The sequence below is a fragment of the Hyperolius riggenbachi genome, chromosome 8, assembly GCF_040937935.1.
Source record: "Hyperolius riggenbachi isolate aHypRig1 chromosome 8, aHypRig1.pri, whole genome shotgun sequence".
Taxonomy (NCBI): Eukaryota; Metazoa; Chordata; class Amphibia; order Anura; family Hyperoliidae; genus Hyperolius; species Hyperolius riggenbachi.
The window spans coordinates 24,745,298-24,769,163 of record NC_090653.1 but is presented as its reverse complement, the minus strand read 5'-3'; the positions used below and the strand labels follow the sequence as shown (position 1 = coordinate 24,769,163).

The 23,866-nt window shown below is 48.0% G+C and overlaps 1 protein-coding gene across 1 annotated transcript in view; it reads left to right on the top strand.

The window, feature by feature from the left end:
- The window catches only part of LOC137528659 (RNA-binding protein Nova-2-like), a 271,521-nt gene that overhangs the window by 28,739 nt on the left and 218,916 nt on the right, over positions 1 to 23,866 (top strand). The window lies entirely within an intron of this gene.

Sequence of the window (23,866 nt, the reverse complement as noted above, 5' to 3'; positions counted from 1 at the left end):
AACCTGATCCTCACTTCATGCCTATCCCTAACCTGATCCTCACTTCATGCCTATCCCTAACCTGATCCTCACTTCATGCCTATCCCTAACCTGACCCTCACTTCATGCCTATCCCCAACGTAACCCTCACCTCATGCCTATCCCTAACCTGACCCTCACTTCATGCCTATCCATATCCTGACTCTCACTTCATGCCTATCCCTAACCTGACCCTCCCCTCATGCCTATCCCTAACCTGACCCTCACTTCATGCCTATCCCTAACCTGACCCTCACCTCATGCCTATCCTTAACCTGACCCTCACCTCATGCCTATCCCTAACCTGACCCTCACCTCATGCCTATCCCTAACCTGACCCTCACTTCATGTCTATCCCTAACCTGACCCTCACCTCATGCCTATCCCTAACCTGACCCTCACTTCATGCCTATCCCTAACCTGACCCTCACTTCATGCCTATCCCTATCCTTACCCTCACTTCATACCTATCCCTAACATAACCCTCACCTCATGCCTATCCCTAACCTGACCCTCACTTCATGCCTATCCTTAACCTGACCCTCCGCTTATGTCTATCCCTAACCTGACCCTCACCTCATGCCTATCCCTAACCTGACCCTGACCTCATTCCTATCCAAATCTGTCCGCACCTAATGCCTATCCCTAACCTAACCCTCACTTCATACCTACCCCAAACCTGACTCTAACCTCACGCCTTTCCTTAACCATTTTCTTATTCCATGCCTATCCCTAACCCTGCCCTTAACCTCTTGCCGATTCCTAACCTAACCTTCACCTCATGTCTTTTGAACTTGACTATCACTGTATACCTCTTCCTTACTTGACCTTCATTCCATACCTATTCCGAACCTGACACTCCATCCTATGACTGTCCCTATCCTGACCTTCTCACCTCTTGCCTACCCTAATCTGATCCTCTCCCCATGCCTGTCTCTAATCAATAGCCAACCCAGTCTTCTCTTTATGCCTATCCATAACCTTGTCCTTGTACCTAACCTTGTTCCTATCCCTGACCTCACCCTTCCCTCAGGACTTTCCCTAACCTGACCTTATACTCATTCTCCCCATGACCTAATTTTCAACCCATGCCTATCCCTAACCTAACCCTTACCTCACTCCTGCCCCTAACCTTACCCTCACCCTAGTGATTTATTGCAGCCCTTGTACTATTAGAGACAGTAACAGCAACTACATACCACTAGGGACGCTCCCAGGGTAAATGCCACTGCTCGCCATCAGAGACTTTGCCAAGCATAACACCCATTGCACAACAAAAGGAAGATTTCCATGGACAGGTAATGTTCCTGGCATGGCTCAGTGTCTCTCATTTCCTGGAATGTCCCTTTTGGTGTGCTGCCGGAGTTGTCCCTGAGAATGTTCTTGGCACTCAGTAGTGACAGTTATCCTTCAGAATGTCCCTCATGTTGTGTATTGGCTGTTTTCCTTAGGAATGTCCCTTGCTGTGTGTAGTACATCTTATCCTTGGTACACTTTCTGGCAGTGTGCAGGGGCTTTTGTGGCTGGTAATTGGCACGTAGTGATAGGTTTAACGGCTTCACCACCATTGCGCGTCCCTCTGATAGGCATTTAGTGGCATAAATTCTTCATTTGAGCAAGATGGAACTCCCATGATGCTCTTTGAGTGAATTTGCAAATCACCCCTCTATACCCCTGAAAAGCTAAGCATACAGCCAGTGTTGTTGTAGTTTTTAGTATTCCCATAACCTATTCATTTATTCAGAGCCATGTAATCCAACTTGCAGACAGCTGGTTCAGGATAATCTGTGCAAGGCATGGATTCATATGGCTTTTGTTCCTGGAAGTATTGCTGGTGGTGGTATCTGTTGTCTTAGGTAATGGTGGAGTGTAGTGACTGTGGTTCCTGGAAGTATTGCTGGTGGTGGGATCTATTAGGTAATGGCGTGGCGTAGTGGCTGTGGTCCCTGGTGGTGTATAGTGGCTGTTGATCCTGGTAATATTACTGGTTATGGGATCTGCTGTCTTAGGTAATGATGGGGGGTGTAGTGGCTGTTGTTCCTGGTAATATTACTGGTGGTGGGATCTGCTGTCTTAGGCAATGGTGGGGTGTAGGGGCTGTAGTTCCTAGAACTATTGCTGGTGGTGGTATATTCTGTCTTAGGTAATGGAGTGTAGTGGCTGTTGTTCCTGGGAGTATTGCTGGTGGTAGGATCTACTGTCTTAGGTAATGGCGTGGCGTAGTGGCTGTGGTCCCTGGTGGTGTATGGTGGCTGTTGATTCTGGTAATATTACTGGTGGTGGGATCTGCTGTCTTAGGTAATGATGGAGTGTAGTGGCTGTGGTTCCTGGTAGTATGTAGTGGCTGTTGTTCCTAATAATATTACTGGAGGTGGGATCTGCTGTCTTAGGCAATGGTGGGGTGTAGTGGCTGTGGTTCTTTATAGTATGTAGTGGCTATAGTCCCTGGTTGTATTGCTGGTGGGGGTGTCTTTTATCTTAGCTAATAGGGTGTAGAAGTTGTGGTTCCTGGTAGTATGTAGTGGCTGTTGTTCCTGGTAGTATTACTGGTGGTGGGATCTGCTGTCTTAGGCAAGGGTGGAGTGTAGTGGCTGTGGTCCCTGGTGGTGTATGGTGGCTGTTGATTCTGGTAATATTACTGGTGGTGGGATCTGCTGTCTTAGGTAATGATGGAGTGTAGTGGCTGTGGTTCCTGGTAGTATGTAGTGGCTGTTGTTCCTGGTAGTATTACTGGTGGTGGGATCTGCTGTCTTAGGCAATGGTGGGGTGTAGTGGCTGTGGTTCTTTATAGTATGTAGTGGCTATAGTCCCTGGTTGTATTGCTGGTGGGGGTGTCTTTTATCTTAGCTAATAGGGTGTAGAGGTTGTGGTTCCTGGTAGTGTGTAGTGGCTGTTGTTCCTGGTAGTATTACTGGTGGTAGGATCTGCTGTCTTAGGTAATGGTGGAGTGTAGTGGCTGTGGTCCCTGGTGGTGTATGGTAGCTGTTGTTCCTGGAAGTATTACTGGTGGTGGGATCTGCTGTCTTAGGTAATGGTGGAGTGAAGTGGCTGTGGTCCCTGGTGGTGTATAGTGGCTGTTGTTCCTGGAAGTATTACTGGTGGTGGGATCTGCTGTCTTAGGTAATGGTGGGATGTAGTGGCTGTGGTCCCTGGTGGTGTATAGTGGCTGTTGTTCCTGGAAGTATTACTGGTGGTGGGATCTGCTGTCTTAGGTAATGGTGGGGTGTAGTGGCTGTGGTCCCTGGTGGTGTATAGTGGCTGTTGTTCCTGGTAATATTACTGGTGGGATCTGCTGTCTTAGGTAATGGTGGAGTGTAGTGGCTGTGGTCCCTGGTGGTGTATGGTGGCTGTTGTTCCTGGAAGTATTACTGGTGGTGGGATCTGCTGTCTTAGGTAATGGTGGAGTGTAGTGACTGTGGTCCCTGGTGGTGTATAGTGGCTGTTGTTCCTGGAAGCATTACTGGTGGTGGGATCTGCTGTCTTAGGTAATGGTGGGATGTAGTGGCTGTGGTCCCTGGGGGTGTATAGTGGCTGTTGTTCCTGGAAGTATTACTGGTGGTGGGATCTGCTGTCTTAGGTAATGGTGGGGTGTAGTGGCTGTGGTCCCTGGTGGTGTATAGTGGCTGTTGTTCCTGGTAATATTACTGGTGGGATCTGCTGTCTTAGGTAATGGTGGAGTGTAGTGGCTGTGGTCCCTGGTGGTGTATGGTGGCTGTTGTTCCTGGAAGTATTACTGGTGGTGGGATCTGCTGTCTTAGGTAATGGTGGGGTGTAGTGGCTGTGGTCCCTGGTGGTGTATAGTGGCTGTTGTTCCTGGTAATATTACTGGTGGGATCTGCTGTCTTAGGTAATGGTGGAGTGTAGTGGCTGTGGTCCCTGGTGGTGTATGGTAGCTGTTGTTCCTGGAAGTATTACTGGTGGTGGGATCTGCTGTCTTAGGTAATGGTGGAGTGTAGTGGCTGTGGTCCCTGGTGGTGTATAGTGGCTGTTGTTCCTGGAAGTATTACTGGTGGTGGGATCTGCTGTCTTAGGTAATGGTGGGATGTAGTGGCTGTGGTCCCTGGTGGTGTATAGTGGCTGTTGTTCCTGGAAGTATTACTGGTGGTGGGATCTGCTGTCTTGGGTAATGGTGGGGTGTAGTGGCTGTGGTCCCTGGTGGTGTATAGTGGCTGTTGTTCCTGGTAATATTACTGGTGGGATCTGCTGTCTTAGGTAATGGTGGAGTGTAGTGGCTGTGGTCCCTGGTGGTGTATAGTGGCTGTTGTTCCTGGCGATATTACTGGTGGGATCTGCTGTCTTAGGTAATGGTGGAGTGTAGTGGCTGTAATCCCTGGTGGTGTATAGAATCAATTTAGAATCAGAATCAATTTATTTCGCCAAGTAAGTTTGCACTTACAAGGAATTCGTCTTGGCAGTTGCTTAACAAACGCAAACACAAACAAAACAAGGACAGACAGTGTGTATATTACAAGTCAAGTATGTGAGTATAGTGGCAGTAAGCAAGGTGAGAATTGTTCATTTTCAGTTCTGTGCTGATTTTGCTGATTTTCAGTTCTGTGGCTGCTGTTCCTGGTAGTATTACTGGTGGAGGTAACTGCTGACTTAGGTAATGATGGGGTGTAGTGGCTGTGGTTCCTGGTGGTGTATAGTGGCTGTTGTTCCTGGTAGTATTACTGGTGGAGGTAACTGCTGACTTAGGTAATGGTGGGATGTAGTGGCTGTGGTTCCTGGTGGTGTATAGTGGCTGTTGTTCCTGGTAGTATTAGTGGTGGAGGTAACTGCTGACTTAGGTAATGATGGGGTGTAGTGGCTGTGGTTCCTGGTGGTGTATAGTGGCTGTTGTTCCTGGTAGTATTACTGGTGGAGGTAACTGCTGACTTAGGTAATGATGGGGTGTAGTGGCTGTGGTTCCTGGTGGTGTATAGTGGCTGTTGTTCCTGGTAGTATTACTGGTGGTGCATCTGCTGTCTTGCTATGTACACACCGTACAATTTTCTGTTAGATTCTTCTGTTAGATTTACCTACAACATGGAGAAAAGCTACCTGGCAGGTAAATCTAAGAGAAAATCTAACAGAAAATTGTATGGTGTGTACCTAAGCCCAATCTACACAGTACGATTCTTTGTGCGATTCGATTACGATTCTATTTACGATCCGATTAAAACCGACATGTCCGGTCGGGATTCGATTCAATTCAGTTCGATTTGCCATTGTTTTGCAATGGCAAATCGAATTGAATCGAATTCTGATCGGACATGTCGGATTTAATCGGATCGTAAATGGAATCGTAATCGAATCGCACAAAGAATCGGATCGTGTAGATTGGGCTTAATGCTGGGTACACACGATGAGATTTCCCGTTCGATTTGCGGATCGATTCGATTAAATCAAACATGTTCGATTGGATTTCGATCGGTTTTTTTCATGATAGGTATGCAAAATCGACGGAAAAAACGATCGAAATCCAATCGAACATGTTTGATTTAATCGAATCGATCCGCAAATCGAACGGGAAATCTCATCGTGTGTACCCAGCATTAGGTATTATATTATTTATTGGATTTATATAGCGCCAACATATTACGCAGCGCTGTACAATACATAAGATTACAGACAATGATAACAGCATTGTCAGCACAATACAGGTAATAGACAATAGATACAACAATACAGGTAACAAGCAATAAGATGCAGAACACAATGCAGGTAATAATACAATGCCAGATCATACACTGCAGTGGTAGTGCTATTAATACAAGTTCACATATTCTGGGTCGAGTGTACAATTCGGTATGATACATAAGGGGAGAGGGCCCTGCCAAAGGCTTACAACTTAGTAGAGGGAGGGGTGGTGACATGAAAGGAGGGGGTGCATTAACAAGTTCTCGGCAGAGTTATGGCAGCATTGAGGTGGGATAGGCCTCTGTGAAGAAGTTAGTTTTGAGTGCTTTTTTTGAAGGTGTTGAAAGAGGGGCAAGCCTGTTGGGCAGTGGGAGAGAGCTCCACAGGATGGGTGCAGCTCTAGTGAAGTCCTGTAGTCGTGCATGGCACTGCGAGATGCATGGGGTGGTTAGGAGGAGGTTTTTGGAGGAGCAAAGTGGGTGGCCAGGTGTGTATCTGCTGACCAGGTCAGAGATGTAGGTTGGGCAGGACTTGTGTATAGATTTGTAGACCAAACATAGGATCTTGAAGCTGATTCTGAAGCGAATTGGAAGCCACCAGCAATGGTGGGGTGTAGTGGCTGTGGTCCATGGTAGGATATAGTGGCTGTTGTTCCTGGAAGTATTACTGGTGGTGGGATCTGCTGTCTTAGGCAATGGTGGGGTGTAGTGGCTGTGGTTCTTGATAGTATGTAGTGGCTGTGGTCCCTGGTTGTATTGCTGGTGGGGGTATCTGTGACGCCGGGCGACGCCCAGTCGTCCGAGGATTCGCGGCCGATTGTCCGATCGCAACCGTGATCGGAAAACTGACATTCTTTATTTTTAAAATAGAAGTTTTTCCTTCCTGCCTTCCCCCCCCTTTTGCCATGAGGGCTGAATGGGCCTGCGTTAGCATATGGCTAAAGCAACCTGGTTTAGCAAGAAATCCTGTTAAGGCTCCCGGAAAAGCTCTGGTGACACTAATGTGCTAATTGGGCAGAGCTGAAATACCAACAGAGTCTATTCAACAGGGGAAGCTAGCACAGCATGAGGTCTATTGACACCTACATTCCTCCCAGTCTTGACGGCACCGACTAAACTGAGTATGGAATGCATGGTGTTGATAACTTTGTCACATTTTGCAAATACCATCCATGGGAGGAATATGAAAATTACATAATTTTGTTTCCCTAATTCTGTAGAATATGGTGATACTAGACATAGCCAGGTAACCCGAGCAGGGGCTGAGATATGAATAATGGGGTCCCCGTGCGCCCCAAATATTGCAAGTTTGATGTCCTATGAACGTGTATTCTCAGCCCAATCTGAATATGAAATCGGTTTGCATGTGCGACAAAACCCCGGCGGGGTATGAAATTGGACATATTTTGTGGATGGCTGGAAGTTCCTCCCCTGAGAACTCACTGCCTGACACGCCCCTGGGCTGAGCTTGAGACTCCGCCCAGAAATGTCAGTGCTCAAAACTGATTGCATGAGGACCCCCAGCCAATTCCCCCACTTTCCATCATACCGAAAAGACTGCCACTGCTTGGGGAAATAGCAGTGGCCATCTTGCAGGCGGAGCAACGGCCATGTGGTTCGGCCATATTGCGAACTAACTGCAACAAAGGAACTTTGTCTTTTCCCGAACGGACTTTCCACAGAATCATAAGTATTCGTTCTTTTTATCCCTTTTTCTTTTATGTACTGTGTTATCACTGTCTCTCATCGTTTAATTGTTCACGATTGTCTGTATATATTAATTATTTATATTGTAACAAATAAAGGCTTTTTAAAAGGTCTTTACCTCTCAGTAAAACCTTCTATTCAGTATACACAGACGAGACCTAAACTTCCGAAGGGACGCTACTGTTTTGATAGATAGATAGGAATTGCACAGTTTTAACCGGTTGTTTGTTTCACAGGTCTATAGCCAGTTAGCAGTTATCTCTGGGCTGATAGAAAACAGAGATGGTGGCAAATCTACCCCTGGGTTGGAGTAAAAGTGTATTTTCGTAACCTCACAGGCTCCCTACTGCGTCGTGACGCTCAAACTCCGCCAATTCTACGCAGATTGCGTCCATAGCTCTCAATCTGTGTGCTAGAATCGGATCGGACGGTTTTGCGTGTTCACGGCCAGTGGGGCTCTTGTGACAGTGGTCGGCAGCGTTTGGGATCTGTGTGTACTGATAGTATCTCAGGTAGGGCTATCGAATTAGCCCTATCGAGAAACGAACTAATTCGTTGGTAGTGACTGAGTGCAATATATTTTTCATATATACAGAGAGACTGTGTAACCAGTACCCCTCCCCTAAGTTTTCTTTTATTTGGCATGAAAATGTCCGGGAATTACAAGGTCATGGTCCTATCCGACCTGCAGAGTCTGTGCGAGGCGAGAGGCATGGACATCCGCGGCAAGAAACAGCAGGACCTGATAACGGACTTGTACCGATGGGATAGCCAGAATCTGCGGACGCTGGAGGTGTCCACTGTGGAGGACACCGGCTCATCTAACGCAAGTCGAGGGGAACCAGAGACTGAAGATCCTGTGCGTACCGAGGTTGAGCAACCCGCGGGCAATGCGGCAACAGATACGCAGGAGGCTGTCAGTGTGATCCCCGACCCCAGAACCCCTGAAAGTACTCGCCTGGAACCGGCCAGTACTGGACTGTCCAGTTATGTTGATCCAGTAATGCAGCAGGCATTGCAAAAGCTGATGGAAACTGATGTGGACAAGTACCTGCAGTACATGGCGGAGCAAAAGCGAGAGGAACGCCAATCTGCAGAGGCGCGGGAGAGACGACAGCATGAGCTGAACATGGCGAAAGTGCAGCAAGCCAGCCGGAGTTCAACGCCCAGCCTCCCTGCTGAAGGGACTGCCGCTCCAGTAAGTGCAAAATTTAAATTTGCTATTATCGAAAAAGACACTGACATTGACTTGTTTTTGAGGTCTTTTGAAAAGGCCTGCCGTCAGTATCGTCTGTCCCAAGACCAGTGGGCCAGACATCTGACACCCTTGCTGCGCTACAAAGCGCTTGATGCTTTCTCAGAGCTGCCTGTGGAAAAGGACAATGATTATACCGCTATAAAGGAGGCTATAATCACTAAGTACCAGCTGACGCCAGAAGCCTACCGGAAAAGGTTCAGGTCCTGGCAGAAAAAATCTACTGATTCTTATCAAGATGTGGTCAGCAGTCTGCTCACCACACTCCGCCAGTGGACGCTAGGCCTCACTAAAGGGTCTTACGGTGTCCTGGAGGACTTAATCGTCCTGGAGCAGTTTCTGAACATTTGCCCGGCTGATGTACGCCAGTTTGTGCTGGAGCGCCGACCGGCGTCAGCGACGGTCGCTGCAGACCTCGCGGAGACCTTTGCAACGACCAGGGTGCCGGAGACCCGCAGGACTGCCCCATCTAGCTGGAGAGGAGGTCAGTCCCACAATTTTGCAGACTCTCCTACCTCTGTGAGCCGTGCGCCCCAGAGGCCCTCCAGCGCAGCTGCTGCGTCCAGGCCTGCAGCAACAGAGGGCATCACCTGTCACTTTTGCCGCAAGCCCGGACACATGAAGTTTAACTGCCCGGAGCGGAGGCAGACAGCGCCAGCTCCTGCACCACCTACACCTCGCCCACGGCAACTGCCGCCAGCCAGCGCACCCCAGCCGGGAGCACCCAACAACGTCATGTTCGCAGGTGGGAGAGGGATCCACTCCGCTACGAGCAACCACCAGCTGGTTACAGTGAACGACCAGCTTGTTACCGGTTTCCGCGACACTGGAGCGGATGTCACCCTGGTGCGTGCGCACCTGGTCCCGACGGAAAATATCCTCCCTGACAAATACCTTACCCTCACTGGAGTGGGGGGCACTCTTTCTCGCATTCCCCAGGCTCGGGTGTCCATCGATTGGGGGGTGGGGGTTCAAGAGAAGGTTGTTGGGGTCCTGGACCAACTGCCGGTCCCAGTTTTGTTGGGGACCGACCTGGGCAAGCTTGTGTCCTATTATGAACCTGCCCCAAGCCCCTCAGACTGCCAGGAGGGAGACGGACTCTCCGCCCACACTAAGGTACTTTGCACCAAGGGGCAAGAACAGGGGGGAGGTGGGTTGAATGTGCCCAGTCCAGGGGTACCGAGTCCAATAGTACCTGTGTCACAGGTACCTGTGTTTGATATACCGATTGTTTGTGATGAAAATGTTGTTGTACCTGTCACTGTAATTCATGCATGCAGCCAGGATGTGAGTAATGCCAGTATGTGCCAGTCTGAAGGTGTACCTGTACTGGCAGTAACACGCAGCCGCGCTGCTCAGAACCTGGGCTCAGAGCAGGTGGAAGAGGTTCCGGCCTCCTCCCCCTCCTCTGACCACAGGGATGGTAGCCTTCAGCCACTAACTGCATATGCCACGGGCCAGCTGGCTGAGAGCGAGAGTGCTGCATTTGTGCAAGCACTCCAGACTGACCCTAGCCTCGAGGCACTCAGAAGGCAGGCTTCGGAGCCCCTCACGAATGAAGATACCTTCAAGGTATATTGGGAAGGTGGTAAGCTGTACAGCGAGCCTGTACAGCCCACCGAAGGTGAAACAAGTGTGGGTACCAAGTTGCTTGTGGTACCCAGTGCCTTCCGGGGGCATGTGCTGAAGTCCGCACATGACATTCCCCTGGCAGGGCACTTGGGAATCCACAAGACACTTGACCGTATCCAGGGTCATTTCTACTGGCCCAGGATGCGGATCGATGTGACCAACTATTGCCGCTCATGTACTGTTTGCCAAAAGGTAAAACGGGCTGGGAACCCCCGCAAGGCTCCCTTGTGTCCACTGCCAATCATAGGTGAGCCCTTTCACAGAGTGGCAGTCGACATAATTGGACCATTGCCCACTCCCAGCAGCAGTGGCAAAAGGTACATCCTGACGGTGGTGGATTACGCCACCCGCTATCCTGAGGCCATGGCGCTTTCCTCCCTGAGGGCGGACAAGGTAGCAGACGCGCTACTTAACATTTTCTCCCGAGTCGGGTTCCCTGCGGAGATGCTCTCCGATCAGGGATCCCAGTTTATGTCCGAACTCATGGAGGCCCTGTGCAAAAAGATACACATGACGCACATTGTCTCCAGTCCCTACCACCCGCAGACCAATGGACTGTGTGAACGGTTCAACGGGACGCTGAAGCAAATGCTGACCACGTTTGTTGAGTCGCAAGGTGGGGACTGGGAACGATACCTGCCTCATCTGTTGTTTGCGTACAGGGAGGTGCCGCAGGAGTCAACCGGGTTTTCCCCGTTTGAACTCCTGTATGGGAGGAATGTCCGAGGACCCTTACAATTGATGCGGGAGACATGGGAGGGCAAGGGCGACCCCACTGATGTCTCCGTGGTCGATTACGTCCTCAAGTTCAGGGACAAAATGGAGTCCCTGTCCGCAGTAGTGACCAACAACCTGGCCCAGGCTCAGGCCAAACAAAAAGCATGGTACGACCGCACTGCTGGAGAGCGGTCATTTGATGTGGGTGACAAGGTATATGCCCTTCTTCCCGTGAGGCAGAACAAGCTGCAAGCAGCCTGGGAGGGGCCTTTTACTGTAGTGCAGCGGTTAAACCCTCTGACGTATCTAGTGAACATGGGGGGCAGGAAGCAGAAGAGCTTTCATGTAAACATGCTGAAGGCCCACCATGACAGGACCCAGTATGCGCTGCCAGTGTGCAGCCGGTTAGAGCAGGGAGAGGCAGACCCCCTGTTAGACCTGCTGGCTGACGTACGAGATGTGGACGGCGACCTAAACGTCAATCCACAGCTCGCCTCAGCCCAGCAAGAGCAGTTACAGAAGGTGCTGGGCCAGTACCAGCACACCTTCTCCGGTATCCCGGGGCGGACCAGTATGGCGGTGCATGGGGTAGATACAGGTACCCATCCCCCCATCAGGCAATCCGCTTACCGTGTCTCTCCCGAGGTACAGGCGGACATGCAGAAGGAGGTGAGGGAGATGCTGGAGTTAGGGGTGGTTCAAAAGTCCAGTAGTGCCTGGGCAGCCCCTGTTGTCCTGGTTCCCAAGAAGGACCAGACAACTCGGTTCTGCGTAGACTACAGGAAACTGAACGCCATCACCACTACAGACGCCTACCCCATGCCTCGCATTGATGAGCTGCTAGATACACTGGCATCAGCCAGGTACCTATCAATCATGGATCTGAGCCGGGGGTATTGGCAGATACCACTTGCACCTGACGCGAGGCAAAAGTCGGCCTTCATCACCCCTTTCGGCCTCTTCGAGTTCACGATGATGCCCTTTGGGATGAAGAACGCCCCCGCCACGTTTCAGCGGGCCGTGAACGACCTGCTAGAGGGAATGCAAGGGTTCGCTGTAGCGTATCTGGATGACATTGCGGTGTTCAGCCCCACCTGGGAAGAACACCTCAAACACCTGTCCCAGGTACTAGAGAGGCTGGCCATGGCCAATCTGACGGTTAAACCGAGTAAGTGTCAGATTGGCATGACCGAGGTGCAGTACTTAGGTCACCGGGTGGGGGGTAACACCCTGAAACCTGACACGGGAAAGGTGGACGCCATCCTGGCATGGCCTCGACCTATCACGAAAAAGCAGGTCCAGGCGTTCCTGGGGACCGCCGGCTACTATAGGAAATTTGTTCCCGCCTATAGTACACTGGCGAAGCCCCTGACCGATGCCACTAGCAAGAAGCACCCCAAGGTTGTTAGCTGGACCCCCGCTTGCGAGAATGCCTTCCAGGCCTTGAAGCAGGCCCTCGCAAGCGCCCCTGTGCTTCAGGCCCCAGACTTCAGTCGTCGGTTTGTGGTGCAAACCGATGCCTCTGACTACGGTCTCGGCGCAGTCCTCAGCCAGGTGGATGGAAAGGGGGATGAACACCCTATCCTCTACCTGAGCCGGAAGCTCCTGCCCCGAGAGGTAGCGTACTCCACAACTGAAAAGGAGTGCCTGGCGATCGTGTGGGCCCTACAGAAACTGCAGTCGTATCTGTACGGCCGCTCCTTCACGATCGTCACTGATCACAATCCCCTGAGTTGGCTAAACCGTACTGCTGGAACCAACGGCAAGCTCCTACGGTGGAGCCTGTCATTGCAGCAGTACGACTTTACGATCCAACACAAAGCAGGCAGCCGACACCAAAACGCTGATGGGCTGTCGCGGTGTCAGGGGGAACCCGACCCAACAGCGCCAATAGCTGCTACGGAAGGCGTCCTGTTGACACCTCCCTGAGCAGAGCTCGGGAAGGGGGAGGTGTGATGCCGGGCGACGCCCAGTCGTCCGAGGATTCGCGGCCGATTGTCCGATCGCAACCGTGATCGGAAAACTGACATTCTTTATTTTTAAAATAGAAGTTTTTCCTTCCTGCCTTCCCCCCCCTTTTGCCATGAGGGCTGAATGGGCCTGCGTTAGCATATGGCTAAAGCAACCTGGTTTAGCAAGAAATCCTGTTAAGGCTCCCGGAAAAGCTCTGGTGACACTAATGTGCTAATTGGGCAGAGCTGAAATACCAACAGAGTCTATTCAACAGGGGAAGCTAGCACAGCATGAGGTCTATTGACACCTACATTCCTCCCAGTCTTGACGGCACCGACTAAACTGAGTATGGAATGCATGGTGTTGATAACTTTGTCACATTTTGCAAATACCATCCATGGGAGGAATATGAAAATTACATAATTTTGTTTCCCTAATTCTGTAGAATATGGTGATACTAGACATAGCCAGGTAACCCGAGCAGGGGCTGAGATATGAATAATGGGGTCCCCGTGCGCCCCAAATATTGCAAGTTTGATGTCCTATGAACGTGTATTCTCAGCCCAATCTGAATATGAAATCGGTTTGCATGTGCGACAAAACCCCGGCGGGGTATGAAATTGGACATATTTTGTGGATGGCTGGAAGTTCCTCCCCTGAGAACTCACTGCCTGACACGCCCCTGGGCTGAGCTTGAGACTCCGCCCAGAAATGTCAGTGCTCAAAACTGATTGCATGAGGACCCCCAGCCAATTCCCCCACTTTCCATCATACCGAAAAGACTGCCACTGCTTGGGGAAATAGCAGTGGCCATCTTGCAGGCGGAGCAACGGCCATGTGGTTCGGCCATATTGCGAACTAACTGCAACAAAGGAACTTTGTCTTTTCCCGAACGGACTTTCCACAGAATCATAAGTATTCGTTCTTTTTATCCCTTTTTCTTTTATGTACTGTGTTATCACTGTCTCTCATCGTTTAATTGTTCACGATTGTCTGTATATATTAATTATTTATATTGTAACAAATAAAGGCTTTTTAAAAGGTCTTTACCTCTCAGTAAAACCTTCTATTCAGTATACACAGACGAGACCTAAACTTCCGAAGGGACGCTACTGTTTTGATAGATAGATAGGAATTGCACAGTTTTAACCGGTTGTTTGTTTCACAGGTCTATAGCCAGTTAGCAGTTATCTCTGGGCTGATAGAAAACAGAGATGGTGGCAAATCTACCCCTGGGTTGGAGTAAAAGTGTATTTTCGTAACCTCACAGGCTCCCTACTGCGTCGTGACGCTCAAACTCCGCCAATTCTACGCAGATTGCGTCCATAGCTCTCAATCTGTGTGCTAGAATCGGATCGGACGGTTTTGCGTGTTCACGGCCAGTGGGGCTCTTGTGACAGTATCTACTATCTTAGGTAATGGGGTGTAGAGGCTGTGGTCCCTGGTAGTGTGTACTAGCTGTTGTTCCTGGAAGTATTGCTGGTGGGGGTTTCTACTATCTTAGGTAATGGGGTGTGATGGCTGTGGTCCCTGGTAGAGTGTACTGGCTGTTGTTCCTGGAAGTATTGCTGGTGGGGGTTTCTGGGACAAGTCCAGTATACCGTACGTGGACTTGAGGATATGATTCTAGTGGAGGACCAAAAAAGTTTATGGGCAAAGCAACAACAAACATGATGACATGTCCAACCGCACGACCAATACGTTGACACGACCTGTACGTCCACACAACCCAACCGACTAAATGGTCAACTCATTTACATACTGCGAACGCAAGCAGAATGACGGCCTGATGATACGTCCGCATAGAAAACAAGTCCAAGCCGTTCAAACAACTTGTACACACGTAACCAACTGCACAATATCAGCCCAAACTTCGAGTGAGGAGATATGGCGGTTGGATCGTGCAAACCACCTGTTATCAGGTGGTCGTTTATTCATTTGAGCGTGTACACATGCCTGAAGTCAGATGATAATCAGGCAGTGTTGTTGAGCGTGTGTACGAGGCTTAAAGTGAACCTGAGATGAGGGGAAATAAAGGTTTTATACTTACCTGGGTCTTCCTCCAGCCCCCTCCGCCCAGATCGCTCCCTCCCCGCGGCCTAAAGCCTTTTAGGTCCTCCCGTAGCAGCCCTGTTCTCCGCGGCTAGTAGGGCGTACTGCGCATGCGCGGCCTGGCTGGATGCGGCTACCTGTTCTAGCTGCGTGCACTGCGCCCTAACACACTCCCATCACCGGGGGCGTACTACGTAGGCGCACAACACTCCCAGCCGAAGCAGCAAGGCGGGGGAGTGCGCTTGGCCTCACTTCGCCGACTGGCCGCGGAGAACGGGCTGCTACTGGAGGGGGCTGGAGGAAACCCCATGTATGTATAACATTTTTATTTCCCCTCGTCTCAGGTACACTTTAACTTTTGGTTATCGGACTTCTTGCTACCAATGTACCAACTTCTTAAAATAGTAAGTTATCTCTATCCCTCTCCTTTGTACCCAAAGATTGCGGTTAGTGGTGTCAAATTGAGACTGATATTGATATATTTCTTCCCAAAGTCGATAATTGCTTCCTAGAAGGGTCTTATTGCCGGGCACTGCCACCATGGATGTCATTTTGTTCCCTCACCTCCCCCACATTTGCAACATGTGCCTGAAGCATATGACTTACATTTTTATATGCGCCGGGATTAGGTACCAACGTGTTACCACCTTGAATTGGCTTAACTGTAGCTTTGGGTTTGAGTTCTTCCAAATGTTTATGTAGATTGTGGGCCAGTTTATTTCTTTTCCCAGAGCACAGGTGTCAGACACAAGGGCCGCGGGCTGAATGCAGCCCTCCTTGTCATTTTATGTGGCCCTTGAGGGCTTCCATTGTCCATCATTGTAAGCAGCAAAAGAAAGAAAGCGCACTGCCTTCCTGTGTGGAGGAGCACACCCGTGACAGTGTTCCTGATTGAAAGAGTTTGAGCCAGGGTGCAGCAATGATTCATGGGAAAGCTCATAACAAAATTGGCATTGGGCCCCCTCCCTGAATCCACCCCTGCCCCCCTTGGTATCTGTCACCGGTGTGCCCCCCTTGGTATCTGGTAAGACGCACACGCACACACACACTCCTACACCCCCCCATCTTCCCACCATCTCCCCACATCGCAGAGTAGCACAGCAGAGCATGTAATATTTACCTGTTCCAATGTTAGGTTGGCTCTTCTGTTCTTCCTGATAGTCACAAGCTCTGTACCTCCAAACATCCTTCTCCCAACGACATGACATTCCTCAGGAGGCAGAAGTATGCAGCATAGAGCGTGTGGCTGTCAGGAAGATCAGAGGAGACCTGAAGCAGTGCTGGAGCAGGAAAATATTAAACTGCTCCACTGCCCTACTCTGAAGAAGGGGGAGGAGCTGCCCCCCATGGTCCCTATAGAGTTATGCCACTTAGTTTGAGGATGCTCAATAATGTTAACCCTTAAAGGACTTACTAGGTAAAAAAAAAAAAAAAAGTAAAGTACCTGAAGCAAATTTGAATGCACGGAGGATGCCATCCGCAGTTCCCCCGGGTCCCCGCTGCTTAATCTCACCCCCTGGGCCGCTCCCGACCCACAGCCATTTTACAGGAGACATGACAGCCCGACCCGGGCTGTGGGGTCAGGAGCGGCCCGGGGGGAGATTAAGCAGCGGGGACCCGGCGGAACTGCACGGAGGGCGCAGATGGCGTCCTCCGTGCATTCAAATTTGCTTCAGGTACGTTACATTTTTTTTTATTCGCCTCGTAAGTCCTTTAATAAACAATCTGGCCCACAGCTTACACTGTGTTTTACATTTTGGCCCCTTACGTGATTGAGTTTGACCCCCCTGTCCTAGAGGTTTCATTTTCCCATTTCTTTTGGTGATGGGGCGACTGCCTGTGAAAAATGATGTCCATAAAATCACAAACGCAGCCAGCAACTTTCTTGGTCTTTTGTTCCAATAACAGTTGACTTTTTGACCTGGCGTCCAATCACAGAGGCACAACCTGGATCATACCATGTGTGAGCGGAGTTCTTGTAACGGGGGTTATCCGGAGGGGCAGTTATGGGTAATTTGTCATGGTTTGGTCCTTTGGTTGAGCTCATTTTGATGCATCCAGTGGAAGGTATGCTCTGAATGTACAGATTATTGTATGGCTGTGGTCTCAGGAGGGCAGAGGGTCACGTGAAATCTGATAAGGCAGTGACAGGCCCCGTTTATGTAAACTTCCTAAGAGCCTTTTCTATGGCTCCTCGGCCGCTCGGAGTTCTTGGCAGGAGCGATCGCTCGGATGACTGCGCGGCTCCCCTGACAATAGACACAAAACTCTGCTGCGTTCTATATATACTGAGTGTATATTTAATAAAGCGCTTGACACAGACTGTTATCGCTTTGGCTTTCCCGGGCTCATCCCCTCCCTGTCGCCTGCCAACTCCACTATATAAACAAGGCACAAGCGTTTTCCGGAGCAAAGCCATCAACAGCTCCGGCGCTGCGAGGAGCGCATAATATGACTAATTATATCGCTGGCAGGAGAGGAAGCGCTTTATTCCAGGAATGAAAAACTCACTCCGAGCGGCGGTGTAACCCTTCGCGTGCCGGCGGGTCTATTACTGGCGCTTCCCACCGCGGGCGAGACTGTCTGTGTCATAAAACGCAGAGAGAGGGGGGCATCTGCTTTTATTAGTTATTATTTTTTTTCTGTGGCGCCAGACAAATAAGTAGCGCTTGATCCAAATATAAGATACTTAAAGGATAACTGTAGCGAGAGTTATGTGGAGGCTGCCATATGCATTTCCTATTAAAGAGGACCCGAGGTGGGTTTGAAGAATATTATCTGCATACAGAGGCTGGATCTGCCTATACAGCCCAGCCTCTGTTGCTATCCCAAACCCCCCTAAGGTCCCCCTGCACTCTGCAATCCCTCATAAATCACAGCCACACTGCTGACAAACAGCTTGTCAGAGCTGGCTGTGTTTATCTCTATAGTGTCAGTCTGCTGCTCTCCCCGCCTCCTGCAGAACTCCTGTCCCCGCCTGCATCCCTTCCCTCCCTGCTGATTGGAGGGAAGGGATGGGGGCAGGGACCGGAGCTATGCAGGAGGCGGGGGAGCAGCTGAGACTGACACTACAGATGTAAACACAGCCTCACAGCATGACTGTGATTTATGAGGGATTGCAGAGTGCAGGGGGACCTTAGTGGGGTTTGGGATAGCAAAAGAGGCTGGGCTGTATAGGCAGATCCAGCCTCCATATGCAGATAACATTCTTTAAACACACCTCGGGTTCTCTTTAAACAATACCAGTTGTCTGGCAGCCCTGCTGATCCTCTGCCTCTAATACATTTTGCCATGCTGAACAAGCATGCAGCAAATCAGGTGTTTCTGACTTTATTGTCAGATCTGACAAGATTAAAGCGGACCCAAACCAAACATTTTTTTTATTTAAAAATATTTAGTTGCACCACTCTGACACGTACAAAGATAAATAAACACTCCTTCAAGCCTCTGAGCATTTCAGCGTATGATTTTCACCCTTCTCTTTTCATTACTAGGGTTATACAGGTGGCAGCCATTAGCAATTCCTCCTTTGCTGGACACCATCTACTCCACCAGTTTGCCGGATTTTTTCCCGGCAATTTGAAAGGAAGGGAGGGGTTCCTCCAATAAATCTTACTAATATAATAAATAGGAAAGTTCGGATGTTTGGATGTTTGTTACTCGATCACGCAAAAACGGCTTATCGGATTTGAATGAAATTTGGCACACACACAGTACATTACCTGGAATAAAGTATAGGATACTTTTTATTCCCATAACCAAAAAGGGGGCGGAGACAAATACACATTTCACTGGAAAATGTAAACTGCAGCCATTCTTACACTGTTACACTGGAGGTGTGTTTAGCTTCTAAGGGAAGAATGGTTAATTTGCATATATTCAGCAGTGTTGCACTGGGAGACATCTCAAGCTCACTCCAACCTGAATTATCGCAAATTCTTTCTGTTTTAAGAAAGCAAACTTTTGTTTTTCTTAACATCTTAGTAAGGGGGCTTTTAGGACCATTGTAATCCCTTACACACTCCAATGAGTTCTGGGTCACCATGAGCTTGCTGGTTAGTCTGTACCTCTCGGTGTTACAAGCCCTACTGCATAGAGCCAAATTAATACATGCCATGCACTGATGAGGATCAAACAATCCAAAACAGTCTGTATGCATGTTGGATTATTATGGCTCTGTACAAATTAACAAGATGACACATCATTGCATTCCAGCGGTTCTGGAGGTGTGTTTAGCTTCTAAGGGTAACAATGGTTAATTTGCATATATTCAGCAGTGATGCACTGGGAGACATCTCAAGCTCACTCCAACCTGAATTATCGCAAATTCTTTCTGTTTTAAGAAAGCAAACTTTTGTTTTTCTTACACTGTTAATGGTAGGGTTCTCAAACTTTGCACAGTTGGTCGTTGGGTGACTAGGATTATTATTCAGAAAAGTGGTTGGAGCCTATAAAAGTCAATCAAAATTCTCCTATTGATTTTCAAGGGGAATATTTACATTTTTGCCATTCTTGCACTGTTAATGGCACAAGCCTCAAACCTGGTATAGTTGATCATTGGGTGACTGGGGTTCAATTTCAGAAAGGGGGTGGAGCCACAAATAGCCATTCAGATTTGTTTCATTCCAATGCAAAACACCGCAAAGCTCACAAACTTGGTAATTGAGTAATTGATTAATTGTGTGTTAGGGTTAGAAAAGTGGGCACAGCCAACACCAGCCAAATACATAAGCGGGCAACACAGGGTCATAAGTGGGCGGAGACAAATACAAATTTTACTGGGAAAATGTAAACAGCAGCCATTCTTACACTGTTAATGGCAGGGTTCTCAAACTTTGCACAGTTGGTTACTGGGTGACTGAGATTAATATTCAGAAAAGTGGGTGGAGCCTACAAAAAAACAATCAAAAATTACCTATTGATTTTTCAGGGGAATATTTAATTGCTGCCATTCTTGCACTGTTAATGGCACAAGCCTCAAACCTGGTACAGTTGATCATTGCGTGACTGGGGTTTAAATTTATATAAGGGGGTGGAGCCCCAAACGGCCAATCTGATTTGTTTCATTTTTGTTTCAATCTTTTTATTGAAAAATTTTAACAGGAGAACAAACAGTAATACAACATAACTGTGCATCAACAGCGGATATAGTTACATTGACATTTAGAAGAGAAGTAACCTGTTTCAAATCAAGTACACATACAGGAGATTTGTTTCATTTTAATGCAGGTTATTGATGCCAAAGACTGCAAAGCTCACAAACTTGGTCATTGAGTCATTGAGTAATTGTGTGTTAGGGTTAGGAAAAGCCGACACCAGTGAAATACATAATCGGGCAATGCTGGGTCATCAGTAGGCGGAGACAAATACAAATTTCACTGAGAAAATGTAAACTGCAGCAATTCTTACACTATTAATGGTAGGGTTCTCAAACATTGCACAGTTGGTCACTAGGTGACTGAGATTAACCACTTCACCACTGAGGGGTTTTACCCCCTGAGCACCAGAGCAATTTTCACCTTTCAGCGCTCCTTCCATTCATTCGTCTATAACTTTATCATTACTTATCGCAATGAAATGAACTATATCTTGTTTTTTCCGCCACCAATTAGGCTTTCTTTAGGTGGGACATTATGCCAAGAATTATTTTTTTCTAAATGTGTTTTAATGGGAAAATAGGAAAAATGTGGGGAAAAAAATAATTATTTTTCAGTTTTCGGCCATCATAGTTTTTAAATAATGCATGCTACTGTAATTAAAACCCATGAAATGTATTTGCCCCTTTGTCCCGGTTATAAAACCATTTAAATTATGTCCCTATCACAATGTTTGGCGCCAATATTTTATTTGGAAATAAAGGTGCATTTTTTTCATTTTTGCGTCCATCCCTAATTACAAGCCCATAGTTTATAAAGTAACAGTGTTCTACCCTCTTGACATAAATATTTAAAAAGTTCAGTCCCTAAGGTAACTATTTATGTGTTTTTTTTAATTGTAAATTTTTTAATTTTTTTTTGATTACAAAAAAAAAAATGGGGAGTGTGGGAGGTAATGAGTTAATTTTATGTGTAAAAGTCATTTATTTGTATGTGAAAAATGTGTAGGGTGTAGTTTACTATTTGGCCACAAGATGGCCACAGTAACTTTTTGTTTTAATGCGACCTCCAAGCTTCCTTCCGGAAGCTTGGAGGAAGTATAAGGAGGCTGGACACGTGAGTTTTTTCTCACAATGATCGCGCTGCCCATAGGAGAGCAGCGGATCATTGCGGGGCTAAGATCAACGAACGGGAATGGATTTTCCCGTTCATTGATCCCTGGGCGAGCGGGCGGCGGCGTGTTTACTAGCGGCGGGCGGCGTGTTTACGAGCGGGAGCGCGGACAGCGTCGGGAACGCGGAAAGTACGTATTTCTCCGTCCCTGGTTGTTAAAGGATGGAAAAAGGGGCGGAGAAATACGTACGCGCGGGGGTAAAGTGGTTAATATTCAGAAAAGTGGGTGGAGACTACAAAAGCCAATCAAAATCCACCTATTAATCTTTAAGGGGAATATTTAATTGCGACCATTCTTGCACTGTTAATGGCACAAGCCTCTTGCACTGTTAATCACCTGTACCTGGTACAGTTGGCCATTGGGTGATTGGGGTTCAAATTCAAAAAAAGGGGTGGAGCCACAGCCAATCAGATATATTTTATTTCAATGCAAATTATTGATGCCAAAGACCGCAAAGCTCACAAACTTGGTCATTAAGTAATTTTGTGTTAGGGTTAGAAAAAAGTGGGCGGAGCCAACACCAGCCAAATACATACCTGGGCAATGCCGAGTCATCAGTGGGCGGAGACAAACACAAATTTCACTGGGAAAATGTAAACTGCAGCCATTCTTACACTATTAATTGTAGGGTTCTAAAACTTTGCACAGTTGGTCACTGGGTGACTGGGATTAATATTCAGAAAAGTGGGTGTAGCCTACAAAAAACAATCACAATTCACCTATTGCTTTTCAAGGCAAATATTTAATTGATGCCATTTTTGCACTGTTAATGGCACAAGCCTCAAACCTGGTACGGTTGATCATTGGGTGACTGGGGTTAAATATTTAGAAAAGGGGTGGGGCCACAAACAGCGAATCAGATGTGTTTCATTTTAATGAAAATTATTTATGCCAAAGACCACAAATCTCACAAACTTGGTCATTGACTATTGACAATTGTGTGTTAGGGTTAGAAAAAGTGGCCACAGCCAACAGCAGCCAAATACATACCCGGGAAACATTAGGACATCAGTGGGTGGAGAAAAATACAAATTTCACTGCCAGAATGTAAACTGCAGCCATTCTTACACTGTCTGTCAATGGCAGGGTTCTTAAACTTTGCACAGTGGGTGACTGGGATTAATATTCTGAAAAGTGGGTGGAGCCTACAAAAGCTAATCAAAATTCACCTATTGATTTTCAAAGGAGTGGAGCCACAGCCAATTAGATTTATTTCATTTCAATGCCAATTACTGATACCAAAGACCGCAAAGCTCACAAACTAAGTCATCATTGAGTAATTGTGTGTTAGGATTAGAAAAAGTGGGCAGAGCTAACACTAGCCAATTACATACCCGGGCAACGCCAGGCGACCAGCTAGTGTAAAATATTTTAGATTTGTCATCATGCAGCTAAAAAAAGGCTGCTATTTATTATTATAATTTAGAAAATAGATTTTATTTCAGAAATCTTGTATTTTTAATTTGGGTCCACTTTAACTGCATGTTTGTATCTGGTGTTATTTAGACCCTACTGCAGCCAAATAGATCAGCAGGGCTGCCAGGCAACTGGTATTACTTAAAAGGAATTAAATATGGCAGCCTCCACATACCTCTGACTTCATTTGTCCTTTGAAACGGGTGGAGGTACCCAATGCATAAAAGATAAGCTAATACTTGAAGAATTTGGGCCAGTTTATTGAAAAAAGAAATAGAGGCGCTCATGCTTGCTAAACAGCCATAGCAGTAAGGGCACCTGTTTTTTCACTGACCTGAAACGCGCATTTATGTGCTCAAATAAAATACCTTTTTGCAATAAACTGGTCAAAATTCTTCAAGAGAGGCAATATTACCTCTCTGATTTTAAGTTCAACAGTTTATTAGCCTATCACAGTGATGGCTAACCTTGGCACTCCAGCTGTGACAAAACTACAAATCCCATCATGCCTCTGCCTCCCCGAGTTATGCTTAGAGCTGTCAGAGTATTGCAATGCCTCATTGGACTTGTAGTTCCACCACAGCTGGAGTGCCAAGGTTAGCCATCACTGGCCTATCGTTTATGCATTGGGTGCCTCCCCCCTGTTTAAGTATCCCGTCATACCTCATTAGAGGTGATAGTTTGTTTTAGCTTTTCCTAAAGAACATTCGGAGTGCGACCGACCAGTTCCTGTCAAAGACCTGGAAAACCGAGCGGGGACGATTAATTTCCTGCCTGCTCGGATGGTGGTTGCAAGGATTTGCAACTCACCTTTGTACTCCTGGGCTCCTTTTGTCTTTTCAGCCCCATCTACACCATGGGACATTGTAGCGATCAGGCGGCTCGATTAGCCACCGGATCGCCTGTTCCGCGTGCCCGCCGCGTCCCCGCTCGCCGCGCGTGCGCCGCATTCGATTCCTCGCTCGTGCCCGCTCGTCCCCGCCGGTGCCGCTTATCTCCCGCACGATTCCCTGCCATTGTCCCCTCGCGGGGATCGAGCAGGGAATCGGCGGTGCGGAGATCCGTCCTGTCGGATCTTATCAATCGAGCCGCATCAGCAGTTCAATTGATAAGGAGCATCGCGGCCGCATCTACGCGTGTAGATGCGGCTTTCGATGAGCCTGGGGTTGTGACAAGGAACCATCAACAGGAACATAAGATAGCCATGAGAAAAAGTAAGGGAGGC